This window comes from Lynx rufus, unplaced genomic scaffold (assembly GCF_022079265.1).
Source record: "Lynx rufus isolate CCGP_SWC_20201006 ecotype Redwood Valley unplaced genomic scaffold, mLynRuf1.p SCAF_2, whole genome shotgun sequence".
Lineage (NCBI taxonomy): Eukaryota > Metazoa > Chordata > Mammalia > Carnivora > Felidae > Lynx > Lynx rufus.
In genome coordinates this window covers 132,569,769-132,594,162 of record NW_025814834.1, presented here as the reverse complement: position 1 = coordinate 132,594,162, position 24,394 = coordinate 132,569,769, and the positions used below count along the sequence as shown (strand labels likewise).

The 24,394-nt window shown below is 35.5% G+C and overlaps 1 non-coding gene across 1 annotated transcript; it reads right to left on the bottom strand.

Annotated features, from left to right (window-relative positions):
- Positions 1–14,376: 14,376 nt before the first annotated feature.
- On the bottom strand, positions 14,377–14,481 carry LOC124516770 (U6 spliceosomal RNA). Its single transcript, XR_006963170.1, has one exon. It is a non-coding gene; the product is annotated as a U6 spliceosomal RNA (small nuclear RNA).
- Between the last annotated feature and the right edge of the window lie 9,913 nt (positions 14,482–24,394).

Here is a 24,394-nt window from a genome sequence, read left to right as displayed (position 1 = left end):
CCATGTGAAACCACTACTCAGCCTTCAATGTAGATGTCAAATTTTAACTGCTCCAGAATTAGAGTTAAGCTCTCCCATTTCTAAATCTAAACCATCTCTTTTCTCTAATTTATAGAATAAGTACTAGAGTTATTTTTTAGCTCTTCCCATTGACAGTGTGAGCTCTTGATGGCAGATAAATGCCATATACTCTGCTTAACACAAGGGTCTATCACATAACAGTTCTGTAAGAACAACTGGTTCTGAGATCATTTTCTGTGCCCAAAAAGTTTCTAAGGAATATAATAACCATATATCTTTTTTAATCCCTGCAATAACTCTATGTGGTAAGGACCAATATTATCTCCATTTTATCTATAAAGTGAAAAAAAAATCTATGAGGAAGAGTTTGATATTCTGATTATATAGTGAGTAAAGTGATTTGCCCAATGTCCCATAACTAGGAAGTGATGAAGTTTTTTTCTAATTAAGAATCTGACTCCATTTTAGTGCTTGATTAACTGACATTATTTAGAGGCCTCTACCGTCTCCTTATCGCTCTTGTTCCACATTTGGACAACACTCAGTAAGAAAGCCCACATGATCTGTCTTTTGGCAATAGTGACAGGTTCAGGCACAATCCTTTGCCCTTATATTGAAATCCTCACCCCACCTTCACACCCTGACTGCAAAAATAACCAAAGCCATAAAGCCCCTTCAGCTCAAAAATTTGAGATAAAATTGGATGAGTGCCTTCCTCTCCTGAAAAACCTTCATAATATGAGTTATAAAACATCATACCTCTGTGGTGTGTGTGTGTGTGTGTGTGTGTGTGTGTGTGTGTGTGAGTGACTATGGCATCATCAGTCTTGATATTTGAACCAGTTTTGGGGGAAGGAGGAGTTGATTTTGTTCACCAAGATGTAACCACAAAACGGTTTTGAAACTGGTTGTCTGAGTCCAGAATTCAAGCTCTTAACTGTAATGCTATATTACTTCTCAGATAATGTTAAATACCTATTTGTCACATGAGCTAATTTATGAATTCCTTGAGGAAAGGGATTCTTCTTGACAACTTTGTATTTATCTATTAATTATTAAAATGAAATTATGTTAAATTTTTACATAATAAAATAATTAGAGAAATGGAGTAGTCTGGAACAGAAGATACACAAGATTTTGGGACCGTTATCAAGCATTGTATATACATTAAAAATTATATAATAAATCTCATTCATTAATTATAACATAAAAAGAAGGATTCACAAAAGATAAAAAATTGGATGAACCTTCAAATCAACTAACAAATAGTTTTTAATTTTATCTGTTGCCAAATGAATAGGAACTAGTTCCTGAAATAGTTCATATTTCATGCATTTCAATTGAGTCCTCATATCAATTTAATAACCAGACTTTTATCTCTATTTAATGTAATTATTTAAAAATTGAAGAAATATCTCAAAAAGGATTTTAATCTATTTGTCATGAGAAGCTAGCACACAATATGTATTAATACTTATAAAAACTTACTGGAATGGCAAATTCCATTTAAAAAAAAAAGATCTCCAAAAGCATACTTGAGTCAGTTCAAACACTAAATACCTTGGAGATGAAGCATGAGTTTTTAAAAATATATATCTTAGTTAACTGGCATTCTTTGAGTAAAATTTCTTGACCATCATTTTTAGCACTCTTTATCTCTTGAGTCTTCCATTTAAAAATCTTGCATGGTGGTTATTTATGGAAATGCTATCAATTCATTCAAATTATCTACTGAAGTATATTTTATATGTTGTGTCTATGTTTTAATTTGAAGTTAGACTAGAGATTGCCATTGGATAAATTTATAATTTACCTAAATTTAGGGAAAATACGTAGAAAAAAACCTTGAAGACATGGAGTACTCCTCATTTATAGTTTTAGTGCAATCTATCCTAAGGCTTTGCCTAGAGATCCTCCCTTTGTTTTTTCTTTTTCCTTCATACCTTTTTTCCCTTCCTTTATTTCAGAAATATTAAGGATATACTGTGTGCCTGGCATTTGAGAAATAACAGGAGGTATGCAATTGTTAACACCGGCCCTAAAACAAATTAACCAGGGAATGTTGGGAGTGTTGGATACTCAAACAAATACAAAGGCAACTTAAAATGGAGCTACATTACTTATGGTAAAATGGTCAAAAAAGCAAAAAGTTGAAGAAAGGAAATATCAGATTGGAAACAGCTTTCCTGAGAGAAGTAGAAGAAGGGGCCTTATTAACAACCATTAGCTCTATTTAGTTTGATGAATTAATATTCACCATGCTCAGTATCTCAAAAGGATGGGAGGTAAGGTATGATTTGGATTTCCTTTCAGGGAGCTATGTCCAGATACTCTATCCAGACATGATAAACAGATTTAAAATATGTATAATGATTATATTTTGTGAAATTCTGTAGGCAGACATTCTTTTCCCTTATGGTAGGGTACCCTCCCTAAGGGGGGGACCTCAAGGGAACCTGGCTATGCAAGAATGTGACAGTATCCCTCATGACCTTGTCACAGGAGACCACTTAATCAGACTGCATGCTGTGTGTTTGTGTTTGTTACCTTATATGGGAGACAAAGAAGTAAAAAAAAAATGTATAAAAAACTAAGCCATGTGGCATTCAAGGCTCAGTTCTTCTGTAGGCACCCAACTGAGCGGTGCTGGCAGGAATAAAGTTGCTTCCTGGAAAGAAAAGCTTTAGTGTCATGATTCTCTGTGCTAGAATCCTGCTACACCATCACATGTGGATCTTCCATTAATCACAATATGAGTCCTGCTTTATTTTAAAAATACTTTTGATTAAACTGTGCAAAAAGGCTTAAAGTCAGATCATCCTCTGTCTGGGTGTCACTGCCAGAGGACACAGCATAACAGAAGGCTGAGAGCATCAGTAGCTCAAACTTTTAGAGGCAGTTTGAAAATGTGGTATGAAAATCAAGTGGACTAGACCCAAAGCATTAGTAGATGAGGAAAAACAAAAAGGCAAAATCAGATCACAGGTTAAAAACTGGATACAACTTCTATGCCCCACAGCATTCTTTAAAATATTTCTTTATTGGCTGCATACTTACTAAAATGAATGATTTGTAATTTAAAGTTCCTTCTGTTGAAGGGTTTTTGCACTCTTTGTTATTGTAAGTAATGCAATTGGATATCCATGTACATATTTTTATCACTTACTTTTACCATTTATATAAGGATTTTGTATGCATGTCTATAAGTGAGGTCGGTCTGTTCTCTGCTCTTCTGGAATAACTGTGTAAAGTTTTGGTATCATATGTTGGGTAAATATAATTAAAAATGGAATCTTTTCCCAGCCCAGAAAATCTCCCCATAAAATTAGGAGAGAAAAAAACAATTTTATTATTGAGTAAACATTTAACCAACATACGATGCACATCAAAAGCAATCCACTAAGAGACTTCAAAGACAGAACCAAGCAGATACAATCCATTACATTCATGTTCTCAAGAAAAACAATAACTATTTTCAAATATGGGAAAATGACATCGTTTCAAATTTACTTGATGATGGGAGTGGCCATCAATGTTAGTTTCTTTTCTTAAAAATAAACTTCTCATTTCTTTATGTCAAGAGGTAGTTCTGCAACTTGGAGAGGCTTCTGTCCAAATGAGGCTCCTATTTTCTCACAGAAATTGGGAGAGATGTGCACATCTTCCTTGATGTTTGCATTTCAAACAGGCAGTGCCTAGGTCCTTGAGAAACACATTCCTGAGTCCTAAAATTGGCAAGATTTGTATTTAGTTTCAAAAAAGATTTACACATATTTCAAGGAGAGAGAGAAGGAACTCACAGAGTTCTTTAAAGTTACTGCTCTTGGAAAAAGAAGGAGGGGAAGCCTCTTCCTTTTTTTTCACTTATAAAATAGTAACATTAAAATTTCTAATTATTATTTCCTTTGTTGTTCCTGTCTTTTTCTAGGCAGGTTACAGCAGTCTAAATATCCGGCAAATCTACAGTAAAATATAAAGAAAAGAGATTGTTAGAATGGTGAAATAACAGAATTATTGAATTTTTTTAAAAGCCAGTACTTTATTTACTTTGAGGGAATAACCTTTTAGTATATCATTGCAGTGGTAAGCAGTTAAATCAGATACTTGGTTATTATCTACATTACAGAAATGTTTTTAGCCATACATTAATTTTATCAGTTGTTGTGTTGTCAATATTGCATTCTCAAATTATTATGAAAATACAATTTAGTGGTTCATTATAAAGTCCTGTCTCTTCCAAACCTAAGGAATGACTCAACTCTGGAGACTTGAAGTCTAAATTTTTAATTAGAAGTTTCTCTTGTAAGGCCCAATAAATAAAGTCCTGTCTCTTCCAAACCTAAGGAATGACTCAACTCTGGAGACTCAAAGTCTAAATTTTTAATTAGAAGTTTCTCTTGCAAGGTCCAATAAATTTTGAGTGTCAGTGAATCGTAACTGCCATCACACTGATATGACAATTTAGTCTCATTAGTAATTTTCTAAAATTTTCAGTAGTTTTTCCCAAGTGTGAAATGCATTGATATATACCACCATCATCTAAATCTAAAGTCTTATGATGAGGCACTCATTGAAAGGCAGAGATTAAGCTTCTAGTGTTTACTTATAGCTCTAAGTCTTAAGGACAAACCCACCTGCGGGCTTGTTGTTTTCTTTTGTTTTGGCATTGAGTCTAAATCAACAGTTACATTATTATAACAGCCACCTAAATCTCCATTAGTAATAGACATTCACCTTTGCTTATCTACCTATATTGGGTTTGGAGTGAACCGGCATCCCAAAGTTAATTAAATGACATTAGACCTGTCTTTTGCAGTTTCTATCTGTGAATGCCAGATTTGTTTGTGCATTAATTAGATGTTTATTTCTACATCATCCTTCCAGTACATTTGTGTGTATATGAGAGAGAGAGAGGGAGAGAGATTAGGGCTTGAGTACCTGAATACATTTAATTATTTTTACTTTGTTGTTATAAAAAACTATTAATGGAGATGGTACCACTTTTACTGTGTCAATCATCACATTGTTAAGAGTTATAAATACAGATCCTGTTTATACTGGGAGTACAATTTAGAAATGATAGGAAATGAGACTGCGAGAACCATTACTGGGTATATTAGTTTGCTAGGTTTCCTGTAACAAAGTACCACATGCTGGTTGGTATAAAAAGCAGAAATTTATTGTTTTACATTTCTGGAGGCTTGGAAGGTCCAAGATTAAGATGTCAGCAGGGTTTGGGCACCTGGGTGGCTCAGTCATTTGAGCATCCGACTTTGTCTCAGGTGATGATCTCATGGTTCGTGGGTTCAAGCCCCATGCCAGGCTCTGTGCTAACAGCTTGGAGCCTGGAGCCTGCTTTGGATTCTGTGTCTCCCTTTCTCTGTGTCCCCCCTCCCCCCGCTTGCTCTGTCTCTGTCTCTCCCTCAAAAATAAATAAACATTTTAAAAAAATATGAAAAAGCAGGGTTGGTTTCTTCTGAGGGCAATGAGGGAGACTGTTTAGTCCCTCTTACATGTCATCTGGTGATTTGCTGGCAATCTTTGGTGCCCCTTAGCTTGTAGAAGCATTAATTCTGATCTCTGCCTTTATCTCCATATGGCATTTTCCTCGTGTGTGTAATCTGTGTCCATATATCTCTTTCTTATATAATGATATGAGTCATGCTGGATTAGGAGCCCACCCTATTCCAACATGGTCTCATCTTTACTGATTACACTGGCAACGCCCAGTTTCCAAATAAAGTGTCATTCTGAGGTACTGGTGGACTTCCAACATGTGGGCAATACAGAAACAACAACAACAACAACAAACTAATGTAACAAATAACATGTTTGTTTTTTAGTAAAATGTGCTTTTTAAAGTAATGGAAATAATTCTGTGCATAGCAGAACACAGCAGTCTGAGAATAGAAACACGTTTGTTAGAAGAGCTCCTTTAATTTGTATTCAGCAAACAACACCACTTATTCTAGACAACTTAAATTTTAAGTCCTAGATTGGAACCATCATCCAGTTTTCCTGAGAAGTTGGCTTCTCATGAGAAACATGAATCTAGTTTTTATTTTGTTTTTGTTTTTGTTTTTAACTTTCACGGTTAATTTTATGTGTCAACTTGACTGGTTGAAACAAGGAATGCCCAGATATCTCTAGTTGAATGTGATTTGTGGTTGTGTCTATGAGATTGTTTCCAAAAAGGAATAGCATTTGAATTTGTGGGTTGAGTAAAGATTCTGGACCTCCCCAGTGTCAGTAGGCATCATCTAATCTGTGGAGGATCTTTAGAAACTTTGTCATTTTGCCCTGTATGAACTCTAATATGAAATGCTGCTATCTGAGCAGTTAATTATAAATTTTTATCTCTGACAAATCAGCAAACAATTTTGCCTGAGAAACAGTAGTTTTTGTTGAGGTAAAAAAAAAAATGTTTATTAAAGAGAATTGATCCAATTTTTTTTAAAACAGGGTAGAGATGTACGCAATTTCACTTATTAAAAAACCTTCTCATATTTTCAGTTTATTTTTAATGTTTATTTACTTTTGAGAGAGACAGAGTGCGAGTGGGGTAGGGGCAGAGGGGAGACACAGAATCCAATCCGAAGCAGGCTCCAGGCTCTGAGCTGTCAACACAGAGCCCGACACCGGGCTGGAACCCATGAACCACGAGATCATGACCTGAGCCCAAGTCAGATGTTCAACTGACTGAGCCACCCAGGCTCCCCAAAACTACCTCAGATTATAAAAGTAGAACCAAAATAGTTAATTATCACAAACTGCTCCATCATTTGCTGAAAAAAAAAATTGAACCCAGTATCCACAATATTGTATTCCCCCCATCCCAATAGTCTATTTGTTGCTTTGGTTTTGGGTTTTTTTTTTTTTTTTTTTTTGTCTTTTGGTGTTTTGGGGTAGTAGGTTGTTTGGTCTGCAAAGTGAGCTAACTTCTAGATTATAATACTCTGTGGCCTACCAGCTGACAACAGATGCTGTAAATGTTAGACTTCACATGAGCAATAATTGCAGTTAGTTTTTGGGGAGGAATCATGTCCTGTGAAGCAAACAACTGTAACAAAGACCCAAGTGTCAGTTTTGCAATGTTCTTAAAGTTTCTGAGGACACCAGCAATTCATCTATATTTTGAATACTTACAAATTTTTCTGGTGAGACAAATTTCTCTAAGTTTTTCTGTAAATGTCTAGAAAAAAGCAAAGGAAAGTCTCAAGACCCTTGAGGAATACTTTATTAAAATATATTTTAAAAATTTTTTTAACGTTCATTTATTTTTGAGACAGAGAGAGACAGAGCATAAACAGGGGAGGGTCAGAGAGAGAGGGAGACACAGAATCTGAAACAGGCTCCAGGCTCTGAGCAGTCAGCACAGAGCCCGACATGGGGCTCGAACTCACGGAGAGTGAGATCGTGACCGAGCCGATGTCGGGTGCTTAACCGACTGAGCCACCCAGGCTCCCCAAAAATATATTTTTTTAACGTTTATTTTTTTTTGAGACAGGGAGAGACAGCATGAATGGGGGAGGGTCAGAGAGAGAGGGAGACACAGAATCTGAAACAGGCTCCAGGCTCTGAGCAGTCAGCACAGAGCCCGACGTGGGGCTCGAACTCACGGAGAGTGAGATCGTGACCGAGCCGATGTCGGGTGCTTAACCGACTGAGCCACCCAGGCTCCCCAAAAATATATTTTTTTAACGTTTATTTTTTTTTGAGACAGGGAGAGACAGCATGAATGGGGGAGGGTCAGAGAGAGAGGGAGACACAGAATCTGAAACAGGCTCCAGACTCTGAGCTATCAGCACAGAGCCTGACGTGGGGCTCAAACTAACGGACTGCAAGATCATGACCTGAGCCTAAGTCGGATGCTTAACCGACTGAGCCACCCAGGCGCCCCAAGGAATACTTTAGCATAAATACTGAATTCCTTCATAAGGAAAAGTAAGCAATAATTTAGATCCTTTCTCTAGTGAAACAGAAATAGAGAAAAATCAGAACGTAGATGAATTATAGAGAAATATTGTGCAGACAGTGTTACTCAAGGCAGAAGTGAGAATAGTTACTGCGTTTGGAACTACAGAGATTAATGGAAAATTATGCACAAAAATGTATAGTGGTTAATCATCTTTATCAAATTTACCTTCCTCCTTTATCAGAAGCATAGTATTACAGGTGAGTGCACTATTTAAATTACTCTTTACTTTTCTTATTGCTTTATAACTATTTTATTCCCCCTAATTGAGATATTGACAAAGGATATTATTTTACATATGGCCATGGATTATTCTTTTGGGAAATGATTTTTATGGTTCTTTATCTCCGATTACATGTCACTAAGACATCCTCCAAAGTGACACACTGATTTATTCAGCTCAGTGTTTTTCCAAAAAGGTATGAAAATGCCACTCTCTGCCGTATCCCAAAGCTATGTGGTTTGGAGTGTTTTTCCAGAATGGTCTGCCACTATCTATCAGAACACTTTACTTTCAGAAGGCACATAGTTGATCAATTTAGGTGTCTTTTACCAAGTTGCTCCACAGACTATCTGGAATACAGGGTTATGGTAGCCTTTAAGTTACATGGCAGGTATCTCTCTAGTAGATTTAAAGGAAAATCAAGAGAAAATAACTTGCACATGTTTCTCAGCAAGAGGACCTATCTGTATGGTAAAAGCAGAGGAAAAGGAAGAGATAAAAGGCCGATCTGAAATACCAGCAACCTGTATTGCTCTATCACCAAATGGAAAGCAAGAAATTTCTGAGGAAATTTCAGAATAATAAGTATCACCAATATCACCAGTTGCCACCCTGCCCCCCCAACCCCCCCAAGATTCATTAAATCTGTCCATTTTAAGACACTTGTCAATCACTCCCTAACCTTCTGGGCTTTCTTGGTTTCCTTGTTACTAATTCCTGCATCCCCAGAGTCTCTTTCTACAACTCCTTTTTCAACATCCTGGGTTTTTTTTTGTTTTTTGTTTTCAGTAATGACATACAGTTTCCTTTCTTCATTTTGCCTTTTGTGGGTTAGAATAAAGATCATTCCCTTTAGCAAAGAGTTCTAACTAAGCAGCCTGCATAACACTCTAATTTCTCTTCCTCTTTTTTTTTTTCTCAGTTGTCCCCAAACTGAATAGTTGCTATTAAATTTGAGTAATAGTATGTGCTTGCCATTTTACCACCTTTTTCTTAACTTGATTTTGGATAGTTGCCAAAAAAAGCCAGAGAAAGTTTGCTAAGACTAAAGGGCAGATTTTATCTGCCCCTGGGTCACTGACAGTGAATTCTAAGGAAGCCTCAACAATCTGCTGAAGGAAATCAGTGAAGAATCCACGTATTTTCTGGGTACACAGCTGCAATTTCTTCCAGCTTACTTGTAGTTAGTGAGAGAGGCTTCAGATATTACCCTAAGCAACCTCTCATGGTGGGTTTCTTACTCCCTTAGTTTTCCAGTAGTTTGGGAGGTGGTAGAAAGTCAGCTTCCCTTGGCCACCATACTGCTTTATGTGGTGATCTTCTGGACCCCAATGCACTTACTCCATTTAATGAGCAAAATCACTTGTTGCAGAATTCCATGCAGTAGCCAGTCCACACCCCCATTTATGGGTTGTAAACTGAAAGCATTCCAGTGCACAGGGAAGAGAAGCCTTTATGTGAGTAATACTAGCCAGCAAGAAAGGCATGTGGCTTACCCCAGAGACCAGAATAGCTTCTCAATGGCATTAGCTTTTCTGGTGACCTGAATAGAAAGAGCTAATTTTCCTCATACCGAGACAAGAAAAATGTGAACTGCTGTATATATTAATTTGGTTTCTCTTCCTATATTGATGTTTGTCAACCTAATACCTCACCTCATTTGTTTCCTTCTTTGAAGGGACTAGTGCAGTTTTTCTCCATTCTGCTGCCTTCATATATGGACAGAATCCTTTACTCAAGTTTTCAGTGATTCTCAGATCAGGTCTCTTTAGCATGTCTGCTTTCCCAGCTGTCTGGTGTGTGGCTGGTAATAGACTCTTGGAGGTGGAATTTGGGCTAGGCCAAGAGACCAGTAAATCTGTGTGATCAAAGAGAGCAGGTAATTCATTACTGGCTAAAGATATTATGTTCTAATCCCTTTTTGAAAAGAAATCCAACAATGAAGAGAACTAGCCATCTAAAAAATCATCATTTCCCCCTTCCTTTCATTGGTCAGTTTGAGACAAGGAGGGATACAGATATGCTGGGGAAGTAGAGGAAACACGGACAGCAGAGAGGTTCTCCATAGACCTATCATTCCAAGTGTTGGGATTAGGGTATGAAAATTTAGAATGTAAACACCTAAATACTGGAATATAAAGAAGAATTGTACTTTTGTACAATGAAAATAGTGCTTGGGGTGCCTGACTGGCTCAGTCAGTAGAGCATTTGACCTTTGATCTCGTGTTTGTAAGTTCAAGCTCCCTGTTAGGTGTAGCAATTACTTAAAACAATTAAATAAAGAAAACAGTGCTTAAATAGTCTTAACTTTTAATAAATGTTAAAATATATTTTAAAATGAGTATTAATATTATATTTATGTACAATGGATCTATAACTTGGAAATTGGTTATCCTTATATGAGATTAGTTAGCTTGTTGAGTTCAATTTATTCCTCTTTTCCATAGAATAGTCATAAAAATATGAACTTTATAAAAAAACAAAAAAAAGAAACCTTCAATTTTTTCTACTTTGAAGGTAAGCCATCTTTTCTTGCTTCTAAATAAATTCACAAACATTCTGATTTGTGTTGGGAGAAATTGTTTTGAAATAAAGCAGAGACTTTACTGGAAAGTTATAGATTAGTGTTTTTCAGCTTAGAACATAAAGTGAGATTAAACAATGATTTTTCTATGTTTTTTTTTTGTTTGGCAATACTTTATAGAGATTAAATTGATACAGGTGAATGGGAAAAATATATGTTTATTATAAAACTTTTTTTAAAGAAAGAATACTGTATAGCCTGTGGAGCAAAATGAAATTTATTTTAATTAAGATTGTAACATATTACACTCTATTTGGTTTATTGGAAATTCGAAGCTAAGGGAAAATAACTTATAATTTTCAATTCACAGTCCAGGGTTCTTTATTTCAACAACCAAAGGAATTATAAAATGAATAAAAATGGAAAAGACTGCATAATGCAACATTAAGTATGTTTGTTTTGAACCAAATTATAAGAACTCTTTAAATGAAATCGGATCACGTGACCATCACTGGGTCCCAAAATGTCCCTGATAAAGTAGGGAACCCTTCCTAGACTGTCTAATTCATGTGATCCCTACGTTAGTTTGACTCAGAATGTGAGTCTCATATGTTCAAAAGCTTTTATTAGAGGAGGAATACATTTAGCAGTACTAAAAACAGTATTGAACACGTTTTCAGAAATAATCTGTTTATTGGAGCCATTTGCAGTGTGCTCCTGAATGAAGAAAGAACAGAAGGAAATTCACCCAGTATTACTTATCAAATATCTTACTTTTACCTCAAGATAAATAGTTAAATGTAGTTAATTTGTTATAAAATTAAATAAACCTTAATTCTGATACTAAACATGATTCCTATGCTTATCTATGCAAAGGCCTTAGATACAAAGATGTTAAGTGAAAGAGTGGAAATGGGCATCACAAACTATTAAAATAAAAACTCTTTCAGAAAAATATCTCTTGGAACCAATGCAAAGAGTTCTCCATTTATTGAAGATCTAGTGTATGCCAGGCTACAATCTAAATGTTCACGAGACAATTCAGAAGCCTTTAGGACAAAACGGGATTCTTCTAAAATAACAATTGCCCATGTTAGTCAGAATGGCATTTGAGCATTGTACTTTTATAATGTTACACAATTTTTCTTCTTATACCTCTTTGTCTTAGTACAGGGTCTTTCTTTTGGTAAGTATACAAATGAATAACACTGGTAAAGGTAATTTGCTGTATACATATAAAACTCTATTTGAAAGGATTTATTGCTAAACAGGTTTTCATCATAGGATAATGAATTGTACCAATTATCTAACTATAATTAGATAAAGTGCCTAAATAATTTAACCAGTTGGGTAAGGGATAAGCCAAGGATTGGCAAACTGATCTACTTCTTTAATTATTGAACATATTGTCCCCTGTACAAAATTCAGATTTCATTGTACTGAATTTTAGCATTAATAATACATAATGCTAAAGAAACCACACACTATTCTTCTAAATAAAGAGTCTGTTTCAATAAGTGAGATCTGTGGTTTTATGCTGGGAGCCTTTTTGTTTGATTATTATGTTGCTGTTTGATTGTTTCTTCTCCTTATTTAAATATTTAATGAAAGTTTTATCCAACTTGTGCTCTGAGGCTTTGAAGCAAAGGGCATAATTTAAAATATCTAATAAGTAAACAAATATCAGAATACTGAAAAAATGTGGGATATGTAAAATATATTAAAAGCCCTATTTTAATAATAGAATAAATTCTGCTTTTCTCTTGAGATAATTAAGTGAAAGAAATAAGATTCAATAAGCTGTAAAATCTTTTTCAAAACGTGGCTGTGAAATACTAATTTTTGTCTGTTGTAGTGTCTTGCACATAATAGTTGCTCAAAAATGGTCAGATATAGATCCTGCAAAAATGCCTTTAATAAAGTACCAGATACCTTTTTAACATTTTCCATGTGTCATGCAATGTTGTAAATACTGAATGAGGAAATATTTTTAATAATAAGTAGGGCAGTTGAAAGTATTTTTATCACAAGTTGGAGGTCTCAAAATTTTATTAATACCTATATATGTATTTATAACTAAATAAATATTATGGTGGCCATTTTCCAAAGGGTAATAGGAAATTATAGAATTATGAAGATTCAATTATTGATGGCCTTCAAAAGTGATTTAGGAATAGTGCATGGCGAATGAGTATAAAAAGGGTTATATTTAAAAGGAAACATTTGCTGCTTTAGATATAACTCTTAAGTGAGAGAGATTTAAAGATGGCAGCAATTGTATATATAATATGTGATATACATGTATATTTTTGGCCTGAGTGTGAGGAGGAAAAAACAATCAGAGATTAAGTATAAAAAGGCACATATTGAAATGTGAGCTCCACATATCTTGTGAGAATTAAAAAAAAAAAAAAAAAGCGGTCACTAAAATGGAGAACTAGAGCTAGGCTGTCAGTGTTCCCTTGACTATGTATTTAATTTTTTTTTTCACTGTTTGTTTATTTTTGAGAGAGAGAGAGAATGTGAGCAGGGGAGGGGCAGAGAGAGAGGGAGACACAGAATCTGAAACAAGCTTCAGGCTCTGAGCTGTCAGCCCAGGGCCCGAAGTGGGGCTCGAAATCACGAGCCGTGAGATCATGATCTGAGCCGAAGTTGGACGATTAACTGACTGAGCCACCCAGGTGCCCCTGACTGTGTATTTTATATTTGAGAAAAACTTGGGGAGACTCGAGATAGAGAGAAATCACATTGCCTCTGAACTTAGTCTTCACATTTTCAGTACTCTGGTTGAGCAATCGTTCTATTCTCCCGTAACTGTTCAGTTGACTAAGATGGGAATGGTTAATTAACATAAAAATACTGACTCAGTTCAGTCACTGAATATTAGATTACTAGAGAAATCTTTAAAGTCAAAATTTTAGTCTCTGGCATATTTTGTGTAATTCCTTTTATTGTCTTTAGGAAATTCCCAAATGACTACTAAAATGATTGCTAATTATATGTTTTCCTTTCCTTCTCAAATTCACAGGGGTATTTTGAATAGCTAGCAATGCAGCAAACCAGTAACCTTGTCACTAGATATTAACTCTGCAGCAGAAGCACTAGATTGGTACCCAAATGTCATGACTGAATAATGGCATTCTGTAATGTATAACTTATGTTTTTCACTTGCTATTTATCTGTTTATTTATTTATTATTTATTAGAATTAGACTGAGACTATGGATTCTGTCCCAGAAAAATTAACAAAAAATATACAAAGAGAATTTTTCATATTTTTGTCAGGAATTGCCCGGACACATTCAGTTCTACTCATAGATCTCTCCAAAATCATGGATGCAGATTAATAATTCTTCTTCCATTTCAGAGGGAAAAAATGGATTTTTTTAACCTATATTTAAATACATAGTCAGTAGACTTGTAATCTCTCATGTGGGCTCCACTATATAAATAATTTGATATAAAATTTCAATAGTTTTATTTATAAATCCATGTATATAATTCCATAATGAGATAGTATATATATTACAAGATGTATATAGAAGTGTTAGATGTATATAGAATTTTTAAATGATGGGATAAATAAAATATACGTATAACTTTTTACATTTTAATTCTGTGAATGAATATTTTTTGAACCACTTAATGTGTTCTTGCTCTACGTGTCCCTTGCGCAGGGGCTGTGCTAATCTTGTCTGCATCGTTCCAGTTTTAGTATATGTGCTGCCGAAGCGAGCACAATGTGTTCTCACTCTAAATTGAACACTTCTATTTTGTTAGGAAATAAATATTGCAAATTTATTTATATTTTAAGTGTTCCTAATTATTTGGAAAAAATGTTTTACCATATTTTTTAAACATTTTTTTTAACATTTATTTATTTTTTGAGAGACAGAGCATGAGCATGAGCATGAGCATGAGCAGGGGAGGGGCAGAGAGAGAGAGTGGGGGGGAGACACAGAATCCAAAGCAGGCTTCAGGCTCTGAGCTGTCAGCACAGAGCCCGACGCAGGGTTCAAACTCACCAGCTGTGAGATCATGACCTGAGCTGAAATCAGACTCTTAACCACTCAGCCACCCAGGTGCCCCTGACATATTTAATTTAAAACCTGTGTATATCTCACAATTTCTGTGAATTTTTAACAAAGAAACCCATATTATTTGGTTTTAATACTAAATTTTGTTCCTTGTTTAGTTAATCAGAGTTGATTAGTTATCCAGGAAGATGTTCATTTGGGATCTTTATATTTGAAAGAGCGTGGATGTATGACCTTTGAGGAAAGACTGAATTCCTGATTTTTGTCTGAATAAAGCTTTCTAGAAGAAGCTTCTTTCACAAATACAATACAAACTGCTACTTTACATTCAAGTACAATTGAGTTCAGCAAATATTTTATGGCATTTTCTTGAATTGTTTGCAGTGTTGAAGACATAGAGTTGAATATGATCTCATCTCTATAAGGAACGATCTTTTAGTCTAGTGGCAGAACAACTTTTATACCAGTTTTTATAAATTTTTCAGACAAATAGATCAATAGATATTATTGTTTATGCATCCCTTTTGTGATCTATCCTCACTGAACCACATTTATTTTAACCCCACCAAATAGTAATTAGTCAAAAGTCCTCTATATAAATAACCTAATCCCTAACTCCCTTGCTAGGGCAAGACATATTATGGTGAAGCTTCATAGCTAGAATTTAAATTTTGTCTTGCATTGTGTGGAAATAACAGTCATGATCATTTGTGGTGCTCTTAATCATGTCCTCTCTTAAAAATTCAAGTCCGTTAAATTTTGCCATATGACTGTCCTTTTAGCAGTTGAAGACTTACTATGTCTTCTTTTATTCTCTTTTTTAAAAATTCATTGCAAAATCTTATTAGCTGTACTTACCTCAAAATATCTTTTATGACTCCTCAAAAAATGTCTTTCCTTATTCCTATTGCAATTCTAAAAATTGGAGGGATAAAATAGAGTAAATAGAGAAGCCTTAACAATGTTTTCCTTATTACTAATCTTAGAGGTTAATCAGATAACCTAGTTTACCTTAAGACTCAAATCCATCCACTGGCTCAACTCTGATGAAATTACCTTGCTCTACCTCGGCAGAGCAAATCTGGGGAAAGCCAGTGAACAGTGGCAGTTAACACAATATCAAATGAGACAAAAATGTAGATGACCTATTTTCAGTATTCATGAAGACAAACAACCTTCCTGCTGCCTCCAAGCTGAATTTGGGGACAACTGTGAGAGAAGTTGAAATTGGGGGATGGACTGGTAAGAATGTATTGTGAAACTATGCAGTTTGGAAAAATGAGTAAAGCTGTTCACATAAATAGTGTAGTAGTAGTGAGGGCATGCTGAGAACTTTATTATGTAATGTAAGAGTTCAGTTAAATGGGACACATGGCAATAGGGATTGGAAGACAATGCCAGTTGAATAGACCAGAGCTGTGTTAGTTGGTAGACATTTAGAAAAAGGGAATGGAAGAGGGAACTGTGTATGGTGACATTTCCAGCTGTGTACCTGAACACATGTGCATCTCTTAGAACTAATACAATAACACATTAATGTACTACCTAGTAAGACCCAAATCCAAAATTCAAGAGCAGCTATGTCTGTCTTCAAAATTAGTGTATTGATATGTACTCGTTGTATTATATTGACAAGTCACCTAAATGGACCATGAGTTTAAAATGTACTGTATTCAGAAAAAGTTTCTATATATAAACTCTGTTTATAGGCAATGCTTATAAAATGACAATCTATAAATTTATCTTTACTAACAATCTTCATAATTTATAATGGTAGTACAAGTTGGTAAGAAGCTGGCCCTTGGGAATGAGTCAGCCCAGAGTTATAATTCTGGTTCAATTATAAACCGTGGAATCTTGGAAGAGAATGTTGAATTCCTCAAGCTGGATTCCCTTCGTTTCATAGAAGTGTTGTCAGAGTTGACTGTTATAATGTATATGAGGCATGTTTATCACAGTGCCTGGTAAGCACACAGTACCTGTGAAATATTATTTTGAAAGCCTCAGATGATTATTGTAATGAAATCCAGGTAGAGTGCACATTAGAAAGTAAGACTATAAACTATGAGAGTTTTACTTTACTGCCCTCTATCACTCACAGTACACTGCACCTCAAAAACACAACATTTTAAATGATTAGAAAACAGTAAATCATATGGAGTGTATTATATAATCTTACTATAAACTAAGAAAGTAAAAAAACTCATTTTGTGGCTTTCTGAATATACACATATGCAAGTATTTTTCTGAAGTACACCAAAAAAGATGGAGCCTCCCCAAAAAAGTTGTATTTTACTATTCTTAATACTATGACAGCTATTTCAATACAAATAAAAAATATACTACAATCATAAGCCAAATAGATGTAGTTAACATTGTTTTTATATCCTAAGAGAGATAAGTATATGATTATAAGATGAAATAAGGGAGAAAAGCCATAGGCATTGGAAAATGTTTGCATATACCTTTTCAATCTTTTATTGTTAGCACTTTGGAATCCAGCTGTTACTGTATTCTCTGAAAAATCCACTTTGCTTTCCCATATAAACTAATATTCGGTAGATATCCATATATCATGCTACTATCCCTCTGAAAAAATTGGATTATAAACATACCAGCAGCTAAACCAAAACGTATGATATTTATTCTCTCTTCACTTGGACTGCGATAGATATGGCAACTGTATAAAGCCTACATATATTTAGAATTTATTCAAATTAAAAAAAAATAGAAGTTTAGCATGCATGTTACCTGCTCATGCAGTTGTATTATCTACAATATCAGGGAAAAAAATTCAAGCTGAAAAAGGCATATTTTTAAAGAATGTTGTGTATATGTGTGTGCACGTCTGTGTGTCTGTGTGTGGTTTTCTATATGGAATGGGAAAAGATTAATAATGCATTGATCTATGGCTGCCCCATTTAAGTTTTCTCCCACAATTTGCTAACATAACTCAATATTTCCTGCACACAGAGATTTATTCCAATCAGTCATTTTCGACATTTCTTGACTTCTTGCTGTGAAAAGAATATATATGAACAAAGCAAAATCTCTAGCACCCGTGTCTGATACAATAGTGTCAGAAAATGCTTTCACATATTTCCTCTCTATAAAAACAGCCCATTGGCATCACATTGCTTATTAACCACTATTATAATTGAGAAAAAAAATTTATTTCTCATTTCTTTTATACCCCAGTACATTTATGTAACCCTTGGTTAAGTAATCTGAGGAAGTTTTAATTCAACTCTGATTTATTTTTTATTTTTTTAATGTTTATATATTTTTAAGAGAGAGAGAGACAGCGTGAGCAGAGGAGAGGCAGAGAGAGGGAGACACAGAATCTGAAGCAGGCTCCAGGCTCTGAGCTGTCAGCACAGGGTCCGATGTCAGGCCCAAACCCACGAACCACGAGATCATGACCTGTGCCAAAATCAGATGCTTAACCAACTGAGCTACCCAAGCACCCCTAGTTAAACTGTTAGTAGATGAAGATTACAATAAAACCAGTTGTAATCATCACGTTAGTCTTGGCTGTCAGAATAAGGTGTCTCTGATGAGAGGCCATCGTCTTCATCCCTTTTTCTTCACCTAGCCAACACCAATGTCCTCCTTCATTTATGTAAACATTGTCATACAAATGCCAACATCATACTCCATTCTTCCTTCCGGATTTGTTGCTGGCCTTGTTTGTCACTCACAATTCTGTATATACCTAGGAGAAAATACATATCAAATGTTATCAGAATATATGCATGCATGAGTATATGTGTGTATATGCAACTTTTCATAAAAACACTGGCTGCCTAAGACTTATGCTTTCAATGTTTCTGCTTCCCTTTATCCGTCATTTTTTCCCTGGGGAATTTATTTCACTGCTCTTCATCTTACTTTTTCTTTAGCACGACCTCACAGTTGTTCCTGTGTTGCACATTTAACACAGAACCCACATAGTTTACATTGCAGTCAGAGGTTCATCCATCTTTACCTTTGGTCTTTTACACTCAGAAAGTTCTCGTGTGCTACTTTGTCTGAATTCATCACTTACACCATGAAATTTTAGAAACATGCACTAAGAACAAGAATAGGTAATTATATTCTGTCCTTGAGAAATAGCCTTTACAGTATTAGATGTATTAATATTTCATGGCTATATTTCAATATGATTTTATCATATTTGTTTAAGCAGTATAAAAAAAGCAAACCAATTTGGCTCTAGTGGTAGAGAGATGTTTCTTTAGAATAGGACTTTTAAAAATTTCGCCTTGTTTCTTTGGGGATATGAAATGACTATGAACTTTTATTCAAGTTGGGTTTGTTTCTTTAACTGCTTCTAGGTTACTCCAGCCTGGGGTATCAGGTACTCTGTTAAAAAAAAATACCTTTCTCTGGCACAAAAATTTATATGAATTTGGAGCTTCTGTTTACGCATAAAAGTTCTTTATCTGCTCTTTCTTATCTGCTCCAAAGGAATTACTGTATCTACCCAGCAACTTTGGACCTTTGTCATATATATAGCTTGGCTTTTTCCCAAGCTGAGGCCTCACAGATGACCCAATGAACTCCAGATAGTGCAGCCATTGGCAAAGACAGACTGAGAGACTGTCTGACCCACAGCCAAGTTCATAGTATCTTGGATTCATGCTATGGGGTAGGGGTGTGTGTGTGTATCTAAGTATGTCAGCACTTCAAGAGGAAGATTTTACAGTCTGTTCACAGTGTGACTAGTATTTACAAACAACTAAGTCAGAGACTTTCTGGCTATTGTACCATCATTAAGAATGAGGCTGGGGACGCCTGGGTGGCTCAGTTGGTTGGGTGTCCCACTTTGGCTCAGGTCATGATCTCCTTGCTTGTGAGTTCAAGCCCCATGTCAGGCTCTCTGCTCTCAACACAGAGCTGACTTCAGATCCTCTGTCTCCCTTGCTCTCTCTGCCCGTCCCCTGCTTTCTCTCTCTCTCTCTCTCTCTCTCTCTCTCTCTCTCTCTCTCTCTCTCTCTCTTCCCCCAAAGATAAATAAACATTAACAAAAAATTGATCTCAGAACCTAATAAAGTAACTGGAGTAATAATCTGTCTTTTGAATGCCCTTACATTTTGATGTCTTTCAGAGTTTCAACTTTTGGCCTGAAGGTGTTATCAAACTATATATGCTTCCTTAATGATCTTATCCCACCAGTTCCACATTTGAAAATGTCATTCATGGTAATGGCTCACAAATCAGTCCCTCCAGACTGCACTACTGAATACTACATGATAAAAGCTAATTTTTTTTTTTTGAGCAACCACTGTATACTAGGCACTTTCCTAAGAACCTTTTATATTTTTACTCATTTAGCCCTCAAATATGTGAGGTAGGTACTATTTTTACCTCTTTAGAAAGGGACATTTGGGCATGTATGTTACATATACGTAACCTGAAAAAATTCTCAATCCCTTTTAACGTACATTCAATTATTTGAAATGTGTCAGAGACAGTGCATTAAATCAAAGAAATAACTTAAAATAGAAGTATTTCTAATACAATGGAATTTTGACATGGGATATTTCTGAGTGTGTTCCAATGTTTATGTCATATGATTGACTTCTTACTCTGTCAACAAATTACAAGAACTAATCAAAAGCAAGGACTTCAAACAAAAGATATTTCCATAATCATAAATATAGAACTCGTATGTATTCCAGGTTTGATTCATTTGGTATGTGTCATTAGAGAACAAAATTAAGATAATAATTGCCTTCCTTAATTCCTACATTCAGAAATAATACTGATATTAACTTCCTGTGTATCTTTTCACTCTGTTATGACATATGTCCCTATGCATGGATAACACATGTACATATAAATATTTACATTATATTTAATAAATGTGTATAATTCAATGGTAGATACACACTCTAGCATATTCAGGTATCTGGATTTAAACCTATTTCAGTTAGTTTTTGGTGAATGACAAATATACCACAAATTAGTGGCTTAAAATAATAGCTATTTATTATTTTGTATAGATCTATAGGAAGGTCAGACAGTTCTGCTAATTTGGACCAGCACAAGGCTTGTTCATGAATAGCCTCAGCTGAAAAATGCAGCTTTGTTCCATGTGGTCTTTAATCTTTCAACACACTACTCAGGGCTTGTTCTGATGGCTGTAACAGAGACCCAAGAAAGAGAGCTATCTCAAGCAAGTTTTCAAGGATGAGGTAGAGGATCAAGAGTGATGACAGAAACATGCAGCTGCTTTCTTGGACCTCTGCCTCCATGAAGTTTGCTGCTGTCACCTTGGCAAAAGCAAGTCAAATAGACATTGTCTATCTGACAAGCACAGACTTAGTATCTGGAGCATTGTGAGGGAGTGGGGAGAAGACCCTCCCCCAAGAGCATAAAATATTGAAATATTGGAGATATTGATGGAATAAATTCACACAATTTTTAAAAATTATTTCAGATGATTCCCTAAAATGAACAATACCAAAGAGAACATCTTTTAGCTAATCATTTTTATACTTATGGTATGACATAATATTCTTACTGTTAGCTCTGGAAGATCCCAATGCTGAACATTTTTCTATATTGAGTTTGTCAAATCACAGATGACAAATTCTAACATACACGGAATGGACTTTAAAACAAAACAACAAACAAAAGTAACGCAATGTTGCTTGCTCTGCGTCATGAGATGTTAAGATGTTGAAAAGCACTACAAACAGGATGTGATTTTTTTTTTTTTACCTGTAGCCACAGGACACTAAAAAACAGCTTCAGAAACATTAAGAATCAATGGTGTGTGAAATGTTGACATTTTCAGTATTTTGGTTCACACTGTTACATTGTTTGGAAGATGATTGCCTTCAGGATAGAATCCCATCATTTTATGTCAAACTTGAAAAATACTAAGTACAACAGTGGATATTGTCCTACAAAATATAAACAACTGCCTATTCAGACAATCAGCCTCTCTGAGGTTAAGAATGCTTTTACCCTACCTTACCAAGAATTCTGACAGCTGTATATTCATATTAATTGGAGACCTTATAAGAAAATTTGTCCTTGAGAGCATGAATGTGTAGAATAATTCAAGCACCCCCAGCTCAATGTGTATAACCTTTTCTCTTTTCATTAAATCTGTTTCTGGAATAGTAATAGAAATCTTGATTGTCAATTACCTTTCACTTACCATGGGGATGCTTTGTCATGCTATAACATAAGCAACATGTGTTTTATAAACCAATGGCATTGGTATAGTGAAGGTTTAAAATCTACCACAAATTAAGTAAACAACAATTAAAACTCCTGAACATATCTAAATAAAGTGATATATATGAAATTACTGTCTTATATATAAAGTAATAAATAACCAAACACATCCTTCTTACAAGTAGGTGGATTTAAAATAACAGCCAGAATAGGCATTCTTTTTATATAAGGGATCATTTGCCCAAGAGAAAGCTTTAGTCAAATTTGTCCCATAGGCACGCATAATACGTATGCATATGTAGTATATAATTGAAATGAGAGTAGATGATTTTTCATCTTTATTGGTTTTACAAAAATGCACTGGCCAATATATAATAAGTTGCATGAGGTGAGTATAATTAATAAGACATACTCTATTATTGATTTCAACTCTTCCTGGAGTGCAAATCACTATTTTAACTTTTATTATTTTTTTTTCAAATTCTAGTTAGTTAGAATATAGTGTAATATAGGCTTCAGGAGTAGAATATAGTGATTCATCACTTACATATAACACTCAGTGCTAACACACATGCCTTCTTTAATACCCATCACCTGCTTAGCCCATCCCTTGCCTAACTCCCCTCCACCAACCCTCAGTTTGTTCTCTATAGTTCAGAGTCTCTTATGGTTTGCTTCCCTCTATTTTTTTCCCATTCCCCTATGTTCATCTGTTTTTGTTTCTTAACTTCCACATGAGTGAAATCATACAGTATTTATCTTTCTCTAACTTCTATCGCTTAGCATAATACACTCTAGCTCCATTCACATTATTCGGTAGACAAGATTTCATACTTTGTTATGTCTGAGTAGTATTCCATTGTGTGTGTGTGTTTGTGTGTGTGTGTGTGTGTGTGTGTATACACACACACCACATCTTCTTTATCCATTCATCAGTTGATGGATATTTGGGCTCTTTCCATAATTTGTCTCTTGTTGATAATGCTGCTACAAACATCAGGGTGCATGTACCTCTTCAAATCATTATTTTTTATCTTTGGGTAAATACCTAGTGCAATTGCTAGGTCATAGGGTAGTTCTCTATTTTTAACTTTTTGAGGAAACTCCATACTGTTTTCCAGAGTGACTGCACCAGTTTGCATTCCCACCAGAGAGTTTCCCCTTTCTCTACTTCCTCACCAACATCTGTTGTTTCCTGTGTTGTTAATTTTAGCCATTCTGACAGGGATGAGGTACTATTTCATCGTGATGAGTGATGTTGAGCATCTTTTCATGTGTCTGTTGGCCATCTGGGTGTCTTTGGAAAAAAATGTGTCTTCATGTCTTCTGCCCACTTCTTAACTGGATTATTTGTTTTTTGGGTGTTGAGTTTGATAAGTTATTTATAGATTTTGGATAGTAACCCTTTGTCAGATATGTCATTTGCAAATGCCTTTTCCCATTCCTTAGGTTGCCTTTTTGTTTTATTGTTTTCTTCTCTGTGAAAAAGCTTTTTATCTGGATGAAGTATCAATAGTTCATTTTTGCTTTTGTATCCCTTGCCATTAGGGAAATGTCTAACAAGAAGTTGCTATGGCCAGAGTCAAAGAAGTTGCTGCCTGTTTTCCTCTAGGGTTTTGATAGTTTACTGTCTCACATTTAGGTCTTTCATCCATTTTGAATGTATTTTTGTGTGTTGTATAAGAGAGTGGTCCAATTTCATTCTTCATGTTGTTGTTTAGTTTTTCCAACACCATTTGTTGAAGAAACTGTCTTTTTTCCATTGGATATTCTTCCCTGCTCTGTTGAAGATGAGTTGACCATATAGTTGTGGATCCATTTCTGAGTTTTCTATTCTGTTCCATTGATCTATGTGTCTATTTTGTGCCAGTACCATACTGTCTTGAGGACTGCAGCTTTGACATACAGTTTGAAGGCCATAACTTTGATGCCTCCAGCTTTGTTTTTCTTTTTCAAGATTGCTTTGGCTACTTGGGGTCTTTTGTGGTTCCATACAAATTTTATGATTGTTTGTTCTAGCTGTGTGAAAAATGCAGGTGGTGTTTTGAGAGAAACTGCATTAAATGTGTAGAGTGCTTTGGGTAATATAGATGTTTTAACAATATTTCTTCTTCCAATCCATGCACATCAAATATTTTTCCATTTCTGAGGTCTACTGGGAAGATGGCGGCGTAGGAGGACGCTGGGCTCACCGCGCGTCCTGCTGATCACTTAGATTCCACCTACACCTGCCTAAATAACCCAGAAAACCGCCAGAGGATTAGCAGAACAGAGTCACCGGACCCAAGTGCAGACGAGAGGCCCACGGAAGAGGGTAGGAAGGGCGGCGAGGCGGTGCGCGCTCCACGGACTGGCGGGAGGGAGCCGGGGCAGAGGGGCGGCTCGCCGGCCAAGCAGAGCCCCCGAGTCCGGCTTGCAAAA